At 42.3% G+C, this 19,629-nt stretch overlaps 1 pseudogene across 1 annotated transcript; it reads right to left on the bottom strand.

Moving 5' to 3' along the window:
- Positions 1-330: 330 nt before the first annotated feature.
- Positions 331-19,629, bottom strand: LOC309890821 (ubiquitin carboxyl-terminal hydrolase 42-like; annotated as a pseudogene). Its single transcript has 18 exons — positions 19,601-19,629; positions 18,449-18,602; positions 12,722-12,813; positions 10,071-10,308; positions 9,132-9,332; positions 8,429-8,539; positions 8,170-8,272; positions 7,898-7,965; positions 7,671-7,741; positions 7,057-7,139; positions 6,027-6,138; positions 5,509-5,649; positions 5,214-5,314; positions 4,609-4,750; positions 3,221-3,928; positions 2,760-2,848; positions 1,124-1,727; positions 331-621 (listed from the first exon to the last, which is right to left on the bottom strand). The product of its transcript is annotated as a ubiquitin carboxyl-terminal hydrolase 42-like (transcript).

The following is a 19,629-nucleotide window of genomic DNA, read 5'->3' as shown; positions in this document are numbered from 1 at the left end:
CTACTATCTTCTTTGCCAAGATACAGCTGTCCACATTTACTTTTCCTACTTGGCTGGACTGAATTTAAGAAGGGAGCTTGCAACTCTTCCTCTTGTTTGCCACTTCATCATCAAACCAGATGAAAACCATTTGCCTTTAACCTCTTTATTTCAGGCCTTCTTTCCTAGTGGTCATTCAAAACTGGGAAAAAAATAGTCTACCAAGTCGGGGTTTTTTTTGATTTGATAATAAATCTGCAGACTGTTAAGTCATCAAGCACTTCAAGACTGTTTGAAATAAACTCGAGATTAATATAAAAGGAATTCCTCAAACACGCTGAGGCCGCTTACCTTTAGTATAGTCGTTGGATGTGATGGAGCTGTATTTCTTGCTTTCGCCTGCACTGGAAGTCTTCCCTTCCTTGTAAGGTTGTTTACTGCTCTCACTTCTGCATTACTGACATGAAGAGCCATCTGGAGGATGGGATTCTTCCTTCTTCTCCCGCGTTATCTTCTGGAAACGAGGATCTAAGTGTTCCAAGGAGCCTTTCGCTTTCCTGGTGTTTCTCCTTTTTCTTCTTTTTCTTACGCTTGCGATTGGCATTGTCAAAGTGAAGCGCACAGAAACACAGATCATGAAGTCTGAAAGAAACATGCAAGTTAAAAAGGGAAAAAAAGATGTGGCACTTGTTGCCTATATGAAACTTGATTTATTTTACCACAGGTGATGATTTGCAGCATGTCAGCTATTTTGTGGTGCTTTGTGCACACGCAACTTACTTTAGATGCAGCAAACTTAAGCCGTCAGATTGAAGGACCATAGGTCCTGGTTTGTACACAGATCATTAACAACGGCTAGCTCTGGAATACGTGCAAGCAGAAAAAATCTTTTAACCTAATCTGGAATGGTGTACGGATGTGATTCAAACTATGTGGTCCAAAGCTAGTGCTCTGACACAATTCAGCAAGAGCTTTCCTGTCTTCACTGATCAACCTAACAACATGATCCCCAGCCAGCTGATGCTATCTAAATAACTTAGAAACTACCAGGAAAAAAAAAAAAAAAAAAAAAAAGGAAGACATGAGAAGCACCCAGAAAAGAATTAGGATAAAAAATGCGGAGTATGCTGGAATCCTTGCTTACTTGGAATCCTTCTCTCCATGTTTATCCTTAGACTTCTTTTTCTTCCAGAACTTGTGATATTTTTGCATTTTTTTCACCACCTAAAAGCTCCTTTTCTATCTTTCTGTCTTTCCTTTCTATTTCACTTTCACTACCTTCTGCACGGGTATATTTTCTTTTTCTGTTTCCTTTTGTTTCATTTTTCTGGCGACAGTTCTCCAAATGGGCTGACACAGGTGGAAGCGCATGTCTTTCACGAGAATGTCTTCCGGAATGTTGCTGAGGTACCGAGCAACAATGCAAGTCTGCTCGGGGTGTGCTAAAGCGACGTACATCTTCCTCTCTCAAGAGGGAACCGTGAGGCCATCCGCTTTTGTAACGATAATGCTTATGTGACCTGCTGTAGTAAGTTGCAGTCGATCTGTCAAAGGCTGAATCGCCGTGAGAGAACTTTCTCTCTCTACTGTCTCCTGTCACATGAGGTGAATAGTAATCATTGTAATAGCTACATCTTTCCCATCTCCGTGCTTCGTCTCCATAGTATCTTTCTCTGCTCCAACTTCTTTCCCCTTTGGATCGGTAGTATCTATTGCTACCTTGTTCTGATCTTCCTCCACTGCCAGATCTGTACTTTGAATATTTGACTGCTCTTCTGCCATTCTCAGGGCTGTTTCTTTCACGAGGGAAAGATCTGTACCTGCTTCCCTCCCAGTACTCCTGCTTGTGACTCTTTTGCTCAACAAATTCCACGCTCTGAGAACACCTCCTCTTGCTGGAAGGACCTGCTTTTTGACTCTCCTTCTCTTCACTAGGAGCATGTTCCCTCTTTCTTCGGTAATGCTCTTTCTCAGTGGTTTTAGTCTTGTCCTTTGTATCTTGGCGTCTATCTGCAATAGCTAAGGAGGAAAGGTTTTTAGAGCTACATTCAGTGTCAGACTTGAGAGAGGAAGTTTGCCGCAATTTCTCACCAGGCTCAGAAGACTCTTTGCCGGACAAAACATTTTCTTTTTAAATAAGGTCACGTTCTTTTGATCTTCTTGGTTTCTTCTTGTCTCCACGGTCATCACATTGGTACTGGGCAAGGTATTCATCATTCCCAGGAGATTTCAGAGGTTCCGCAACACTGCATAAAATAAAAACCCATTTCTCACTTCTGCTGAAGGACGTGAATATTAAGAGTAAAACCTTCCAAAGGCAAACAAACAAACAAAAACCTCCGGACTACAGGACCGCTTGCAAAGATATGCCATTTAGAAACCTCTCCTGTGATTAGGACACCTTCTCCAGCTCCCAGAGAAAGTGTTTTTTCCCCTCTTGCTTCTGAAGCCATTGCACTAAAAAAGCAAACGCATCTGTCTCCTTCCACCTGCTGCTCTGAGAAAAAAGGCATAGGGGCGAGTGGGGAACAGCCAATGTTTCTCCAGACAGTGGAGAAAAACGGAAAAACATTCTATAAAGGAACACAAGTTCTCCTTGAGGCACCAACCTGCATCAGAGTGATATGCTCAATGCCGATCATTAGTTCTGTTCGTGACACTGGACACACAGTATGGAATTGTACTAATTTAAATCCTTCCATTAAGTACTATTAGTAGACAGATAAAACTGTAATGAACTTCCATAAAGTCTTGTCTTAATAAGACTGTGCTCATTTTACCTCATTTCCTCTGACAAGCTGTTCAGCTGGCTGGCTGTGAGGGACTCCGTGATGACTTCTCGATTGACTGAAGGCATAGCTCCAGGCATCTGCAATTAAAACGCACAAGTCAGCAGACAAAAAAATACTATTTGTAGTAGTACTGAGGACTAGTCTTGTCAGAATTTATCCATTAAATGGTAAGCAAGACCGCTGTGAGTTGTATGCATTATCTACACTTCAAAGATAACCCCAACTCACCCCCCAAAATCTACTTTATGAAATTAGGAATTTTTATCTCAGCTGAGCTTAAGTTGACAAGTTCTAATGTAAGCTCAGGTCTGCAAATTCTAAGGGGATAATACCACAAAGTCTTACGATCACATGTGTGCTGTGTTTTCTCAGTATTTCACCTGAATTAGGAACACAATAAACACTTCCGGATACATCGTAGGTGAGAAATTCTCGATGGAGCAAATCTATGTTTCAAGCAATCCATTTGTTTTAGAAAAGAACATCTCAGAAGGTTTAACAGGTTCAACTCGGCAAGTGGAATCATCAAGTTTCAGTCCGTTTTCTTTAGATTCATTAACTAACCTAATAGCACCATTTAGTGAATCTGTTTTTGGCAGCTCATGCTGGGATCTTCCTTTGTCAGCATTCTGACAGGAAGAGTTGGAATGCTGCAATGTACGGACTACCTTTCCAACCAAAATTCCATTAGAGGACATTGCATTGCAATTCCTTTGAGATAAGCCCTTTGACTCCTCCTCAGATTTTCCTGAAGATTCTGCACCATAAGGGACTGTGTTATCAGAGCTGAGTTTAGGATTTTCATTCACTGTTGGCTCCACAAAAATTTCATCAGAAACTTTTTTGTTTGTTTGCATTTGCTTCATTTGCATTACCGAATTTGTAATTGTGGATGAAGGAACAGCCTGGTAGAGATCTTCATCCTCCACAGCACTGCTAAGACAGTCAGGCTGTGACACAGTCTGACGAGCAGGCAATTTATTGTGAATACTGATGGTGATCTTCTGTTTTCTTGACGTATCAGTAATTGAAGGCCTGGTAATTGCCTGGTTTTGAACACAGGCCATTGGTGGTGCTGAAGATGGCCTTTTTAGGGTGACACCAGTGGTCTTTGCGTCCTCTTTTATGGATCCATTTCCATTTAAACGGCTTGAATTCTGTATTTAAAAAGAAGAAATTGCAAGATGGATTAACGCAAACACTGCATGTAACATTTTGAAGCACAAAACTCTCCTACTGAGTGTTTCTACAAATGGTCTTAACACCTAAAAAGAAAAACACACTGCCCTTTAAGGATAAATGCAAGTCCAATAAGCGTATTCAATTCCTGCTTTTGGTTTACTGCAGATTGGTATCAAATTAACATCATCTTTGAAAACCAGCCAAGCAACTTAACATTACCTGCTGCTATTCCCAAATATATTTATTTTTCCCTTTAAACATACCCTGAAAAGCCTGAAATAATTGTTCTGGTGCTCAGGAATAAGACAATTAGTTTTCCCTGTCTTAGCTAAAGTGACGAGGATAGGAAAAACAAGTCCTCTTTTAAATGATTTGAGGATTAGTACACTCTGCTTAAATAGTCAAAGAGCGTAGCTCTCTGTGCTTTAGAAAGCTGTCTTGGAGGTATAAAGTAATGGAGTCGCATGGCTGCACAATTTAGCAGTAACCACTGTTTGAATGACTCTGGCTGTAGCATGAGGGCTGTGAAGAAAGCTGCAGCGTGGGAAGGAAAACAAAACTAAGATGCCGAAAACCAAACAAAAAACCCCACACCAAACCCCAAACCCACTAGCAGTTTGGTGCCGTTATCTGCCCTCCCGCTTCCCTGAATTACCTTAATCATATGAGGAAGAAGTCGTGGTCCCAGAAATCCAGCCTGCTTACTATTAGCCCCCTGCTGACCAGGAGGGAATGAACAGGGATAAGATGGTGCTGGCAAGTAAAACGCACGTTCTCCAAGTGTCAAATCATAGCGCCTTCAGAAAAGAGCAGTGATCGTAGTTTAGTTTTTCTTTCAGCCTACTCTTGGATTAAATCCCATCCTATCATTTTAGAGGAACAGCTCATACGATATGGAAGCCTTCTCTACAGAAGGCTTCGCCAAGACTACAAACTGAAAAGTAGAGAACAGTCTTCCTACTAAGACTATCACTTGCACAGCAATAATTCATTCTTACACCACAGATGACCTTCATTTCTCTCCTTCTCTAAATTAGCCAGCTACAGATAACACATAGATAGCAATTTACACAAGTGCTGCAGTTTAAGGCCAAGCAACAAAAGATAATAAATGACACAGAGAATTTCAGGTTAGACAGAACTGAATTAGACAAATAATAATCTTCTCCCCGGATAGCAAGAAAAACACTTGCAAAACAGAAAAATATCAATAACGGGAAAGTAAATCTCTTCTGAACACATTTTAAGATTTGTTATTACCTGATATAAAAAAGTATGTAAGCTTGCTGACCAAGAACTCTTTTAATGTCAGTACACACTACTTTAGCATCATTCATCTGATACCAAAGTCCATTACCAGCCTGCAAATAAAGACAACGATTTCTTTAGGTGAATTGCACGTTTTCCAAATGAAATCACGGATAGGAACAAAATACACACACGTCAAATAAAAATATAATGAAATCTTTTTCCCTAGAAACAGTAGCTGCTAGTCATGCTTTAATTGGTTTGCCAGCACAACCTTTACCCTGTTAGAAATGCTGTTGACTTCTACCTTTACATAGCATATATAGTGTCCTGAGTGACAGCTGACACCGTGATGTACCAGCACCGCATATAAGGCATAGAGCAGTGGTTCTCCCATTGACTGCGACATGTAGGCTCTCAGGTCCAAATACTCCGGATATTTCACCTCCTAAAGAGACACCAAGAAGACAGAAAAATTATCCCAGAGTACTTCGTGGACTAGCCAGAGAAAAACACTTCCAAAAAACACAGACTAGAATTTATTTCTAGAATATATTTCTAGAATATATTTCTTGATTCACTACAAATAAGTCTTCCCATAAACAATGGTTAAGACTAGAAGTTGCAGAGAACTGTTTCCTGATGAATCAGCCTTCTCAGAGGAAAGCATATGCTTCTTGTCAAGCGGGAACTTTATTGATATTAAGAGAAAGAATAAGCCATAGTCGTTAGTCTACAATTATTGTCTGAAAATATTAACAACTTTCAGCTTTGGGGGATGTCCCATTACACAATGATATAGTTGCATTACAGTGGTAAATATACCTTGTTGATCTTTCCACCTGTGAAATCTGCAAATCTTTTCAGTGATATTGTGAGAACCTGGGAAGAACGGTGTATGGTAAATCTCTTGGACGCAGGAACCATCTTTTTACACCTTAAAAACAAGCAGAGATAAGTGTTTGAAGGCATCTTCTTTTTTCGCCCCCAAAACAAACTCCTTTTAATGTCTCACGCATGCCTATGCTATTTGAATGATATTTACTTGCATAATAGGTTGGTCTTTTTTCTTTTCATAAACCCATGCACTGCGTGTCAGGTTTGTTAATACACAGAAGAAGGTCAATTTTCCCAACAACTCAGAGCATAGTGGGAACAGGAATCTCTCACGAAAGGGTATTACCAGGTTGGATGGCAAGGTACCATTTCTTGGTCTACAAAAGTGGCTATTTGAACTCCAATCCTGGAAACATTCTTTCAGCTTTCAAGGGAAATACAAATACTGAAAGCGGAACGAGAGAGACTTGGTCCCCAGGACTAGAAATTGCAAATAATCTCCGACATAGGTCGACTATCAACATCAAAAATACAACAGAAGCACATGGTCATTCTACAGGAGGGAGACATTTAACAGTAGGAAGTCTTCATGTACTGAGCTTGTCTGGAAAGACACTGAAACCATCTGCCATCCTTTGAAACAAAATAGTTCAGTTTGACACATTGCCCGCTCCAAGGTAGGACCTACGGCGTAAGCAGTGAAAATTAGCCACTAGCCCAGAGAACAACGGAAACTGGGCAGTTTACATCAAGAAAAGTACTGTCGAGAGCTAATAAATAGAAAGAACAAAAGTAGCTCTTTTTGAATTCTGATGGCAAAATACAAGCCAGAGAATTGCAAACCCATAGGGAATGCCTATGAACAAGACTTCCCCCCTCCAAAGAAACAAAAATCCAAGTCTTTTATAAACTTCCACAAAACTTGTAAGTAGATCCAAAGTTTAGAGGTAGTCCAGCAGAGTCATGCAACATAGAAAACTGACATCTAGGATTAAGACCTAATCCGTCAAAATCTTACTCGCTACATTTATAGCAATTCTCTCCATCCAGCTCTTCAGGTTTCACAAAGAGTTCCAGAGCTCTGCTAACAGACGAAACCGCCTAGAGCAGCGAGAAAGAAGAGCGTAAAGTCACCGTAATTCAAAATTCCAGAGACATACTAGTAGTTTATAAGAGAATCTTACTAACATACTCAAGCGATCTACTAGGAGCACTGTGAAGAAGGAGGCAGAAAGAGCATGCTCAGCATTGACCTCACCTGGAAGGCATTTGACTTTGGAACAAATACTTTTCCAGCAGCCTAGACAGCATCTATAGTGTGCTTTGTCATCAATACTGGGGACAAATTCATCAGTCTAACAATTAGATGTATATTGAGGTAGAACAACAAAGAAGTATGACAGCATTATCATTTTTGCAGAAAGAGAATTCCTTCCCCTTAAACCCAATGCAAATGTGGAGACTATTTACATGGGTTCCACGGAAGGACAAAGTCCAATCCACTTCCTTAGCACCACCAAGCTCTTATGTTTTAACATTATATGTGGTTTGGTTTTTTAAGTTAAACAAGTTTAATTTAGAAAGTTATGCATGTACTTAAACATCATGAATTATATTTAGAAAACACCTTACCTTTATATCCAAAGTGATATCAAGAAATGCCTCATACGTATCCGAAACTGCTTTGCAATTCAAGCACTTCACTGGAAGCAAAATATAAATGCTTAACATTATGTGAAGGAGACTAACTGTCCAAATTCAAGTTGTTGACAGATACTACTTTAGACAAACTACAGACTGCTTTACTACCGACAAAAGACACAGATCAGTTCTAAGGACAGGAATATTTTTTCAAGTACCTCTCGATCTTAGAAATCCTCCAAATATTTGATGAATGATGGTGGTAGCTTGAGAAGATCTGTCCAATCTGGAAATAAATTATAATCAGACCTCAGAAGATTTAAGGCACAGAGTTAACTCTTCAAAGAGTTTGATGAAAACCAAGGATGATGTAGACTTTCGTTGCTGATAGTAAATAAGGCACTAAAAAGTGCTAGAGATCATTTCTGAGAGTAAATAAAGGACTAGAAGGTGCTAGAGAATGTATGAAAGTGAACTTGTTTATGCTTACTCGGTGCTTCCGTTCAAGCACGCTTCCTGCATAGCATCAACAGTATAGCGCAAGAACTCGTGTGCGTCTTCTTGACTGCCAAAATGGAAATGTTGTCCTATTCCTAAATAAGATGATAGTATTGACCCCATTTAAAAATGAAATCAATCTTGTATTTCTAAAATCTCTCTTCATTTGAGTGTTAAAACCACTTATACACATCAAATAATTATTTGAAGATTACAAGCTATCGAAAAGAAACACATCTGAAGCCACTTACGACTGAGATTACTGATAACATGCGTAGGCTTGATGGCATCAACAGTGCAACGCAGGGCCTGGTTAATGTGAGTCTCCATCGTGCACATCATGCAAAAATCTTGTTCACGACCTGAAGAGTGAAAGAACAAAGCATCCCAGTCCAGCGAAATATCCATAACTACAAACATCTAAGTACAATTTAAACTACAGATACAATATCCACTCTCCTTGCTACATTCTATTCTCCCAAGATGCCAATGTCCCAACAGTCTTGTAACATTTCATTTCACACAACTTGACAGAAGAAAAATATCCACTAAGCCTGTATTCAAATGCATTTTGTGATGAGAAATCTAAAAGACTACTGCAAAGTCGCAGTTGTAAAGGCTGACAGGAATGTGAACTCCACAGGCTGCAAAATGTATTACTCTCCAAAATTACTACTAAATGCATTACTGTCCAATGCACTTCATTATTCCCATGAAGCAATAAATGATCCTTTAATAAACAAACAAACAAACAAACAAACAAATAACTAAATAAATAAAACATGGTGCATTAATTGCACTCCATATGCTATTCGGAGCCCACTGCTAATACGGTGCTCAAAGCCAGCTTCTACAGGTAAAATCAGGCAAATAAGCTTATCTCACAGAATCACTGCTGTTCTTTCACCTTCAGAGCTATCCAACAGATTCAAAATACTGTTCGAAAGTACTCACATGACTGGCTGTGCTCAAGAGAAAGCATGTAATTGGCAAGTGGGGGTGTGTAGGTCAACCACTGTAGAGTAGCATTAAGAAAACATGTGTTGCCAAGATTGTACAGGCCAACTCCAACACTTTGTGTTTCTCGCCAATCCATACAAATCTTCTCAGGTGGAAAAAGAATGCTCTGTGGCGGAGCAATTCCATCATTAACGACTGCAAGAAAGTTAAATTTAAAAAGAGATCTTGTTTGTTTGTTTCTAAGAAAGGTATTTAAAAAAATACTATTCTGCAGGAGCACCTAGAGGAGCTAGCTACAATCCAAACCAGAAAAACTTATTGCAGACAGCTTTAATACCACCAAATTCAAATTGGCTGGTCAACACAATGTTTTGGGGAAAAAAAAACAAACAACTTTAGTCAACCATTTTAATTTTTCTAAGGCAAGGCTAACTGCCATTCTGTTTGTAGCACCTAATGCCAAGTTCCTCTCCATCTATAATCTTTAACCTGATTAACTCAACTACTGTTTTTTTCCTTATTATAACTTAAACCACAAACTTAGACTTGAAATTATACGGTAAACACGTAAAAACTAGGAACTAGGAATGACGGTACCCCTACAGATACCAGATTTTTTCCTGAGCAATGTTATCATTCAAAAAACCTGTGAAGAATGGAAGCTGTGAATAGCAACCATCAAACACTTTTCTTTGCAAAACAGAAAAGACATGGAGGAATCTGTGCATTACAAAAAGCTCCCCACATTTCTCTGTTGACTGTAAATATATCAAAATTAATTTCTGTAACATCAGTCACTTCAGTTGCCTTAGGGGATTCGCTTTTGAAGTCTTTGTTCACAGTAGTCCCCTTCTCTATCAGTGCAACAAGTAAGAACTGCATTTTCTACTTTTGCTTTGAAGAAAATGGAGGCAGGATAAAACGCACACTTACTTAGATCTCTTGGGGCAAAAGCCTTAGATTTTTCAGATGATCTACAGTAAATAGCACCTCCACGTCCTTGGGCCACAGAGACTTGGCTTGAATCTTCTGCAGGCACTATCCGGCCCCAGTTTGCGGTGCGTGACATCAGTATTTTAGTACTTGGTTTCTTGGATTTGCCAGACCGCCTTGAAGAGGGCTTTTTAGGCTTTGAAGATTTGGGCTTCTTAGCTACGGTCATTGTTCACATCTGCGACAGAGACAGAAGTTCTGGTTGACGTAAGAATATCAAGAAGCATTCCAAGAAGAAAAGAGTAGCAGAAGTCCTGTCACTTAATCTCAAAGAAACAGCCTTAAGAACTAAATCGCTGGTATGAATGATTTAAAAAGAATCCCCAAACTAAACACACAAAGTGTGTTTAGTATAAGAGCAAGTTTGTATAAGAGCAAGTGCCGGGTCCTGCACCTGGGACGGGGAAACCCTGGCTGCATGTACAGACTGGGCGATGAGACGCTGGAGAGCAGCCTAGAAGAGAGGGATCTGGGGGTCGTGATAGACAGCAAGTTGAATATGAGCCAGCAGTGTGCCCTGGCAGCCAGGAGGGCCAATCGTATCCTGGGGTGCATCAAGAACGGCATCGCTAGTAGGTCAAGGGAGGTGATTGTCCCGCTCTACTCTGCGCTGGTGCGGCCTCACCTCGAGTACTGTGTGCAGTTCTGGGCACCACAGTATAAAAAGGACATGAAACTGTTGGAAAGTGTCCAGAGGAGGGCTACGAAGATGGTGAAAGGCCTTGAGGGGAAGACGTACGAGGAACGGCTGAGGTCACTGGGCCTGTTCAGCCTGGAGAAGAGGAGGCTGAGGGGAGACCTCATCGCAGTCTACAACTTCCTCGTAAGGGGTTGTCAAGAGGCAGGAGACCTTTTCTCCATTAACACTAGTGACAGGACCCGCGGGAACGGGGTTAAGCTGAGGCAGGGGAAATTTAGGCTGGACGTCAGGAGGGGGTTCTTCACAGAGAGGGTGGTTGCACACTGGAACAGGCTCCCCAGGGAAGTGGTCACTGCACCGAGCCTGTCTGAATTTAAGAAGAGATTGGACTGTGAACTTAGGCACATGGTCTGAACTTTTGGGTAGACCCGTGCGGTGTCGAGAGTTGGACTTGATGATCCTTAAGGGTCCCTTCCAACTCAGGATATTCTATGATTCTATGATTCTATGAAAGTGAAAATTTCCATCTAAACTCTATCAGTATTACTTCTAGCTTCTGCAGAACTAGTGGCTGATGCCATTTCTTTCCCTTCCGTAGGATTTTAATCCATTACAACTCTGGAGTCTTTTTAATATAAAAATGTAGAAGACATTCTCTGAGGGGAATCAGTTATTTATTGATTTCCGGAGTTGCGCAATTATCTGTTAATTAGTACCTATGATCTAATAGATAATTGTTGCAATTATCTATTGCTGACATGAGCAACGGAACACTATTACTTCACTGCCTGCGTTTTTCTGTTTCGTCTGCACAAAGGTACCCAGAACTCACTGCTACTTTTCTTCTGTCTTTCCAGGGCTCGCCCTCTACCTCACTGTCTACTGCACCAGTCATGAGGGGTTTGTTGTGATTCTATAATGAGCCTAGCTTTTAAATACACCTTTCATGGGCGTCACTTGGTGATAGCAAGTTAATTTCTGAGGGCTCCTCAGTCTACATCATGTGGTCGCTTTTTCCAGGTGAAAAAGCGGAGCCGTAAGTGGCAGTACACTAAAGCCCTGGCATGCTGAGATCCAAGAGGAGAGATGTTTGGCCCTCCTTTTCACTCCTGGGAACCATATACCTCAAAACCCACAGAGGATGGTCTATATCTCAGAGAAATCTTGGGAAAGGAGAGCATGAAGAGCATGTTTGCAAATTTATTTCTCCCTGGGCTTCTTCTGCTTCTCCAAGAAAGACGAGTTTCAATATAACTTTGGCAGCAGTACTTCTGCTGTTTTACTCCTACCACATTTAAAACTCCTACAACAAACTGAAAAGTTAGACTAAAAAGCAGCTCTTTCCGTTCTACTTTGTAAAGCTGCACGTTTTCCTCATGCAAAACAACAGGGGAATGTAAGCTAGAAACGGAAATGCTGAATGTAAAACAAAACAAAACAAACCTCAGCCCTCCAGGACAAAAGCCAATAACTGCTACAAAGTCCTTTTTAAAATGCTGATTAGGTTTCAAGGTGATACCGCTTTAAATAAGCGTAGTTGTGTGTCCATAGGCAGAAGCTGAATAATGACAGGATGAACTTCTATACTTCATGTTTTGTTACTGTCTTACTGTAGCACACAGGGACTTGTTACCTTTAGGGAAACCACTAACCTCATGGAGGGTTTAAAACATAAGCTAGTTTGTTATACCAAAACGACGGAGAGAACAAAGCATAAAGTGCTTTCAGATTTCTAGCACGCCTTGATTGCTATCCATTAAACTTCAGACACGTTAAACAAAACACAGTAAATAAGAAAACTCCTAGTCCCACAGCTGGCAAATTGTTTGCAGAGGTTGTAATTAGAACTTTTTTGCCTTGACGTTTTACATTTAAAATTGATTTTAAATCCATTCTATACACACTTTCCATTCCTGAAAAAACAATACGCAAACCTGACAAATGCATTTACATGAGAAATGAAGTCGTCCTTGTCCGATTGGAAGACTAAGGTGACAGCGCCTGGGCTCAGGGATAAGCTCTGATCTTCACCAGTGACAGCTCCTTTTTTAGGATTGAAAGGGAAAATGTTTCAGCAACACATTGGAAACATACTTAAGGGACAAGAAACAAAATCAAGACTGCAGTGAGAAGGAGAACAGAAAAACAATACTGGGGGGAAAGGAAAGGAAAGGAAAGGAAAGGAAAGGAAAGGAAAGGAAAGGAAAGGAAAGGAAAGGAAAGGAAAGGAAAGGAAAGGAAAGGAAAGGAAAGGAAAGGAAAGGAAAGGAAAGGAAAGGAAAGGAAAGGAAAGGAAAGGAAAGGAAAGGAAAGGAAAGGAAAGGAAAGGAAGGAAAGAGAAAAAAAGGGAAGGGAATGGAAGGGAAGGGAAGGGAAGGGAAGGGAAGGGAAGGGAAGGGAAGGGAAGGGAAGGGAAGGGAAGGGAAGGGAAGGGAAGGGAAGGGAAGGGAAGGGAAGGGAAGGGAAGGGAAGGGAAGGGAAGGGAAGGGAAGACCTTGATCTTTATGCTGACCAATGAGATAAGCCTTACACATTTTTAAGTTTATTTTTGACAACTGATTGAGGTGTTACCGGGTATTAAGTACGATTCAAGAGCAAATATTAACACTAGAAAGAAGAAATCTGATCCACCACCACTGTTTCAAAATACATCCATTTCTCATTTGGAGATGACGTCTCTCTGACAAGGTAGTAGAAAAACTGTAAATACCGATAGAGCTTCCTCTCCCGATGTTCCATATGCATACCGATGCTGTTCCTACACCTACGCTCTGAGCATAAATTTATGTTGACATGAGTGACAAGAGAGGGTGTTACTCCTCTCTTTGTTTGCCTTGAGAGACACACCTCTTGTCCATTGAAAAGTAAATTCAAGATTCCAGATCAGTTAAGACAGTTGCTATCCCCCCATTCAGAGTTCTGCAGCAGCACTCTTCAGATGTGTTTAGCAGTCTCTTTAGAAAATGTTATCACTTAGGACCTGCTTCTCAGTAGGTCCACGTTTGGCCTCCGCTTAGCAGAGAGTCAATCCCAGCTTAAGCTTTCGTACAAGAGCCCCTTCACGAAACGGAGTTGAACCCTGACATAACTGAGTTGAACCTTTAACCTTGAAGCTTCCTTAAAGAAGAAAGCAGCACCCAGGCCAGGAAATAGAAATTAATCGTCACTTTACCCTGAAACGCAGTGGGCTATTCTGTGCTGGCAGGATTGCTGCCGGGCTGGCCGACGAGGCGGCGGGCAGCTCCCCGGGGCCACAGGGCCTGGCACAGGGAGCCGCCGGGGGTCTCCAAGGTCCGGGAACAGCGGCAACAGCAGGGACAGAGGGGACAGCAGCGACAGCAGCAGCCACCTCAGCCGGGGCCGTCTCCACAACCGCCACAACGGCCTCGGAACGCCGCCGAACTCGGAGCTCCAGCGTGACGCCTTTTGAACCTGGCCGCGCTGCTCATGGCTAAAACCAGAGCGTTTCCTCCGGCGTGTGTTTACTGTCGGTGCCGGATCGGCCCTCACCCCGAGCTCTCCCTGCCGGGAGGGCTTTGGGGTTGGGGTTTCCCTCCCGCCGCCGCCGCGGGCAGGCCCCGCGCGCAAGGGGTCCGCGCTGGGGAGCAGCATCTCACCCACGGCGAGAGACCGAGGGCACGACATGAAAAAGCCCCGACACGAAAAAGCCACGGCATGCGGCCGAGGCGGCGGGGAGACGGCTCTGAGGGATCTGCCACTTCGCCCCGCCGTCCTCCCCTCCCGGGCCGCCCCGCCGAGCCCCGTGCGCCTCAGGTGCTGCGCTGAGGGGGTGGCTGGCTACTGAGACAGCTGCCCAGGGCACTGCTCATGGCACCGAGCCTGACGGAGGTCAACAAGTGTTGAACAATGCTCTCAGACATCGGGTCTCACTTTGGGGTGGTCCTGTGTGGAGCCACGAGTTGGACTTGGTGATTATTGGGAGTCCTTTCCACCTTGGGATGTTCTCTGATTCTAGGTCAGCAATCCAGTAGCTGATGAGAAGTGTGGAGTCATTCAAAGGGAAGAGAGAACACAACACTTCTCGTTTGCAGAAGCGGCTATTTGGTAACCAAACCGACGATTCCTTTGCTTCTAGAGCAACTAACAGCAGGGATCCGCTTTACAATAGAGGGAAAAGAGTCGTTGGCATGTCATGTGAAGTAAGCTTCAAATCCCAGAGGATGATTTTGTTGGAACTTTATTCAGCTGAAAACACAGAAGCCTTGCTTTTGCTTGTGTTAGTTACAGCTCCAGTTTACTTTGGTTGGGAGGGAAGGCATTCCAGGCTAATGTGCTGTACCTGTTCCTTCAGCTCATTGTCCATAAACGGAGGAGCAAACGAAATCAGTTTAATCTCCATTAAATGCAGCAGACAAAGCGGAGTAGAGGGTGATCTAGCACTTAATTTTTCCTGTAAGCAGGAAACCCAGAACTCAACAACAGTTTTCAAATCTTGTCCTGCAGTAAATGACCAGGTGAGTGAAGCTTGCATTTAGAGGATGTGCTCCTACAGTAGATGGAAATAGCTTTTCCTCTTCACAAGTGCAACTGAGTGGTGGACTGGCAGCTACGTGGTTAACTAGTTGTGCCAAAGGGGTTGTGTTGAATGCACAGAAAAATATGCAGGTCCCAACAGTAAAGGGTTGTCTGTAGGCATGACACTGAGTACAGATGTTGTCCGCAGGTTCGTGCAGAGTGCACCACGCCAATAAGCACCCAGAGTCGGAATGCACACAAAGGTCTTTTAATTATATAATTACTTATAGAACTCTGCAGAGTCAGGTACTTGGCCATCTTTCGCAAAGCAAGCACACCTCTGACTCAAATCGCCGTCATTTATACACAGGAAACTTGTGAAAACTCTCTCTTTGGCTCCTTTGGATTGGTTATTACAGCTCACCTAACTTATCTCCACTGAGCTTGTGCATTACAGAGGAATACCGGGGGGGAGGGGGAACAGGAGAGGGGGGACACACAACGAATCCCACATTAGCATAGATTAGCATTTTGACAGGTGTGATTTTTAATGTGCTAATGACCCTTAATGAGAAAAAGGTTACTATAGGTCAGTCTGGAGCTCGTGTTCTCCTTCCTGTTTTTTCCCTTTTAGCCCTTCTCTTCCTTGCTTCTGCTAGCTCAAGGCTACCTGTCTCTCTCCTTCTTTATTTTCTCAGCTAAAAGACTGCACAAGCTACAGGCCTCCCTATTTGCTTCAACATTTCCTTGTTTTTGTTTTTTTTTTTTTTTTCCCAGCTCTGGGACGACACAGGTGTGGTTTGATATTTGCCAGTATAGCTAAAACTCACGCCAGTCTGCTCACGCACAATAAGTAGTAAGATTTAAGGACTGGTTTCATCGGCTTCTTCCATACTAACATCCTTCTTATGTTTTAGATATGCTGTAGTTAAATCAACACTAAGTTACTACTTGTGGAGTAATCGCCTTAAGCGACTAGGCATCATAAGCACACCTCCATCCCAAAAGCTACCCGCCTCCAAGGTGCAACCACCCCTCACTGAGCACGCCCTCGGAATTTCTCAGAGCCTGTACCTTTAAACGCAAGTGAGATCATTTCTACCAAGCACAACCAAGATACGCATGACTAGAGTCACTCAAGCTCCACCTTAAAGATAGAAAATAATATCAATTGCTTTAAGAGAAAGGGGATGTTAGGGAAGATACTATCAGGAAGGATTCCTTCTGACATCACTCGACAGGCTGAGCCTCTCACTCCCCCACCCCCACTCCATTGGGACGCCGTGGGGTAAGATCTGAACGCTTGCTTATACCAGGCGTCTCTGTGGAATCTTAGAAATCTCTAGAGTTTTGATGCTTTTTAATGTCTTAATACCTAGGCTGTGTGCCTGTGCATTTCATGCATGCTAGCTTGCTTTTGCAGACAGTGAATTTATCACTGACAATCCAAAGAACCTGTGTACCTGTCGCCGTAAGAAATTGCACTTAATTGCATTCTTCCTAGCTGTGAGAGTTCTCCTTGAACGCGACTAGAGCGAGGCCGTACTGCGTTGTTGGTGAGTCCGTGACCGTGATAGTTCAGCACCCTGAATCCGACGGGACCCGTGACGGTCAATCGGCTACACCCCTTAACGCGACACTACTAGAGGAAGAAGATGACAGGGCTTGCATGCACTGCATTAGGCTTTGCATGTGAAAACACCCCGAAATAATTTCACGTGCATTTAACGTTTTTAAAGTGAAAAAAACAGGAAGGTGTAGTCTCTCTGTAAGCTACAGCCCTACATAGTTAAGGCATCAGCATTCATTCCTTTGCTTGATAGCAAAGTATGAACATACAGAAGAGTTAAATATTTTCTTTGCATTCTTAAAGGCGATTTTTCAGACTTGGGCTTCAGTTGTTGGAGTTGAAGAGATCAGTAGACATCCTTACTTTTACGTTAAGACCAAAATCTTTATCTAAGATTGTGTTATCTAACGCAACTAAACTCCCACCCCCATATGTTTTTTTTGTAACTTCGGAACGATCTTGCTGCAGTCCTACTCCGATGGTCTTTCAGTAACATGCAGACTGCCGTGGCAGATTCTGTTACAGTGCTTTTCTATTGACAGTGTGCATAACACTCAAGGTAAAGCCCCTTAAGTGTTTCTTTGGACCCTGCTGCTTCTGTTAGTACTCTTTTTTTCACAAACTTGTTGAACCTGAGCCGTGCCTACTGAGCCAACGAATGCTTTGATGACACAGTATTTGTTCAAAGCAGTTTTGCTTCTTGGAGCTACAGAAGCAGCTCTGGCTACGTGATAGGGAATTGTGCTGCATTGGCAAAACCAGACTTAGCTACAGACTTACAACACTTGCTAACTCGATCTATTTCAAATCTCATTTTAACTTTAAAGGACAATCAGTTTTGTGGCTCCTGTCTTACTAATTTGCCTTGTTTTGCATGGAAGGGCAGCCTGTGAATGTTTTGCTTTATTGCATGCTTCAAAAAAAAAGGCTGAGGAAGAGACTGGAGGAACCTTTTCTATTCTATGGACTTTCCCCCGAGAGGGTGGAATTGCAGGCTACTTGGATGAATGTTCGAATATGAGTAAGGGAGCAGACCTCAGCCAAAGGAGGTGGAATCCTTGCTTAATAGTAAGTATCAGTGTGGGGACATCTTTGCTTAACGGGAGCCATTTAAACTCTTCATAGAAACAAAATAAGCTGGACATCTTATGCTTGGAAAGCAGTATGGTTACACAGCTGCTAACATAATGACTTGAGTCTTCTGCTCTGCAACTTCAGGTTTTGTTTTCAAGCAGTGCATACATCAGTTTAAGCTTTGGACAAGGATATTTGCAATGCAAATAGTGATAAACCAGAATCAGTGGCGCTGACGAGTGTAATGGTGAAATGCAGCAAATCAAGTATTCCTGGAGAAATGTGAGATTACAAAACTAGTAAGCCATGAAGCACTTTTGTTGTTGTTGTTGTTGTTGTTTTTTAAATCAATTCTTATATGCTGAAATAGCACCTTCAAGAAAATCTGTTTATCTAGCCAGGTAACGGTGTCTCCCTGTGAACATGAAGGAAATGCCAGGAGCAGCCATAACTCTTTGCTGTCAAAATAAAGAGCAAGTCGAGGCCAACATCATGCCATAGTGCAAAGGCTTGCGAAGAAAGATCATTCTAAGAGGTCTGCAAGAAAAGATGACTTACTTTGTCATAAGTTTGTCAAATAGAATGGACGAGTTAGTAGTCGAGTACCGACTGTGTCCGACTCTACAGCTGCGGCGCAGCTCCAAGTCCCTGTTTTCTCCGTGGACTCGTCTCACAGTTTTTGCACCAGCTCTACTCCTCAATGTTCTGCTGACTGAAACGCAGAAACAAAGTATTTTGAAACAGTGAAGATGGGATTCTCCTTATTTCACCGTTGCTCTTGTAAAATGTAAACAGACAAACAAAAAAGGCACCCTGAAGTGGATTGATTTTTCTTTACATTTCAGATCAGAAGTTGTTGTCACAACCACTGCATTCCACTTCTTTATCGCTCTGCACGTTTAAACTGTCTACTTAAAACTGGGACCTGTAGGGAAATTTTTAAAGAGACTGAAAGCTAGCCAGACAAAAACAAACGTGCAACTTTTGTTCCATGCAGGAGGGAAATCTACTCCAGTTATTTCTGTCTTGGAAAAGTGAGAACAATCAACACCTTTCTCTAAGGTGTTTTCACTCCATTCATGTCAAACTGTATCTAACAGTGCTCAAAACAAACACTATGACATTGCAAGCCTCTTCCTAAGAGGTGTATGTTTGATTACTCTGTTTATGCATGCAGCACTTCCATTTCCTGCATTATGATCTAACAGCTCAAGGAGGTAAGAATCGTTTCAAGAGAAACACCCAAACACCACATAACTCAAACTCGTGCTTTTTAGAAAAAAGCCTGCCCATTGTTTACCATACAGCACCCTTTGGCACAGGTTTGTTGCTTGCACTGTCATTAAAAGAGACAAGAGGACAAGGGGAAGGGAAGAGCTACACCACTGTGCTGGTAGGATCACAGCTAAGGTTTACTTTTGTGGTTGCCAGCTATAAAACTAAGTTTGAACTTATCAAGTATCGATTTACTTTGCACAATTAGAACAGTTTGCTTTGTGCCTACCAAGCTGCAATTCACACTGCTCCCTCCCCAAGGAATTCATAAAATCTCCTATTTGCACCTACCTCTCTTCACAGGAAAGTCACTGAGGAGTGAATTCAGCTGACTACAGAAGGCTTTGGGGCCAAATGAAAGCCATGGAGTGACCAAGTGCCATCCTCTTCAGTAACCAGCGTAAATAGGTATCCCGGGGACTTACAGCCACTTACCTGTGTTATATTCTTTTTTTCGTTCCAAT

Source organism: Aythya marila (assembly GCF_965140915.1).
Source record: "Aythya marila genome assembly, contig: HAP1_HAP1_SCAFFOLD_261, whole genome shotgun sequence".
Taxonomy (NCBI): domain Eukaryota; kingdom Metazoa; phylum Chordata; class Aves; order Anseriformes; family Anatidae; genus Aythya; species Aythya marila.
Note: the sequence above shows the minus strand (reverse complement) of the source record. Positions and strands in the feature narration are given on the sequence as shown.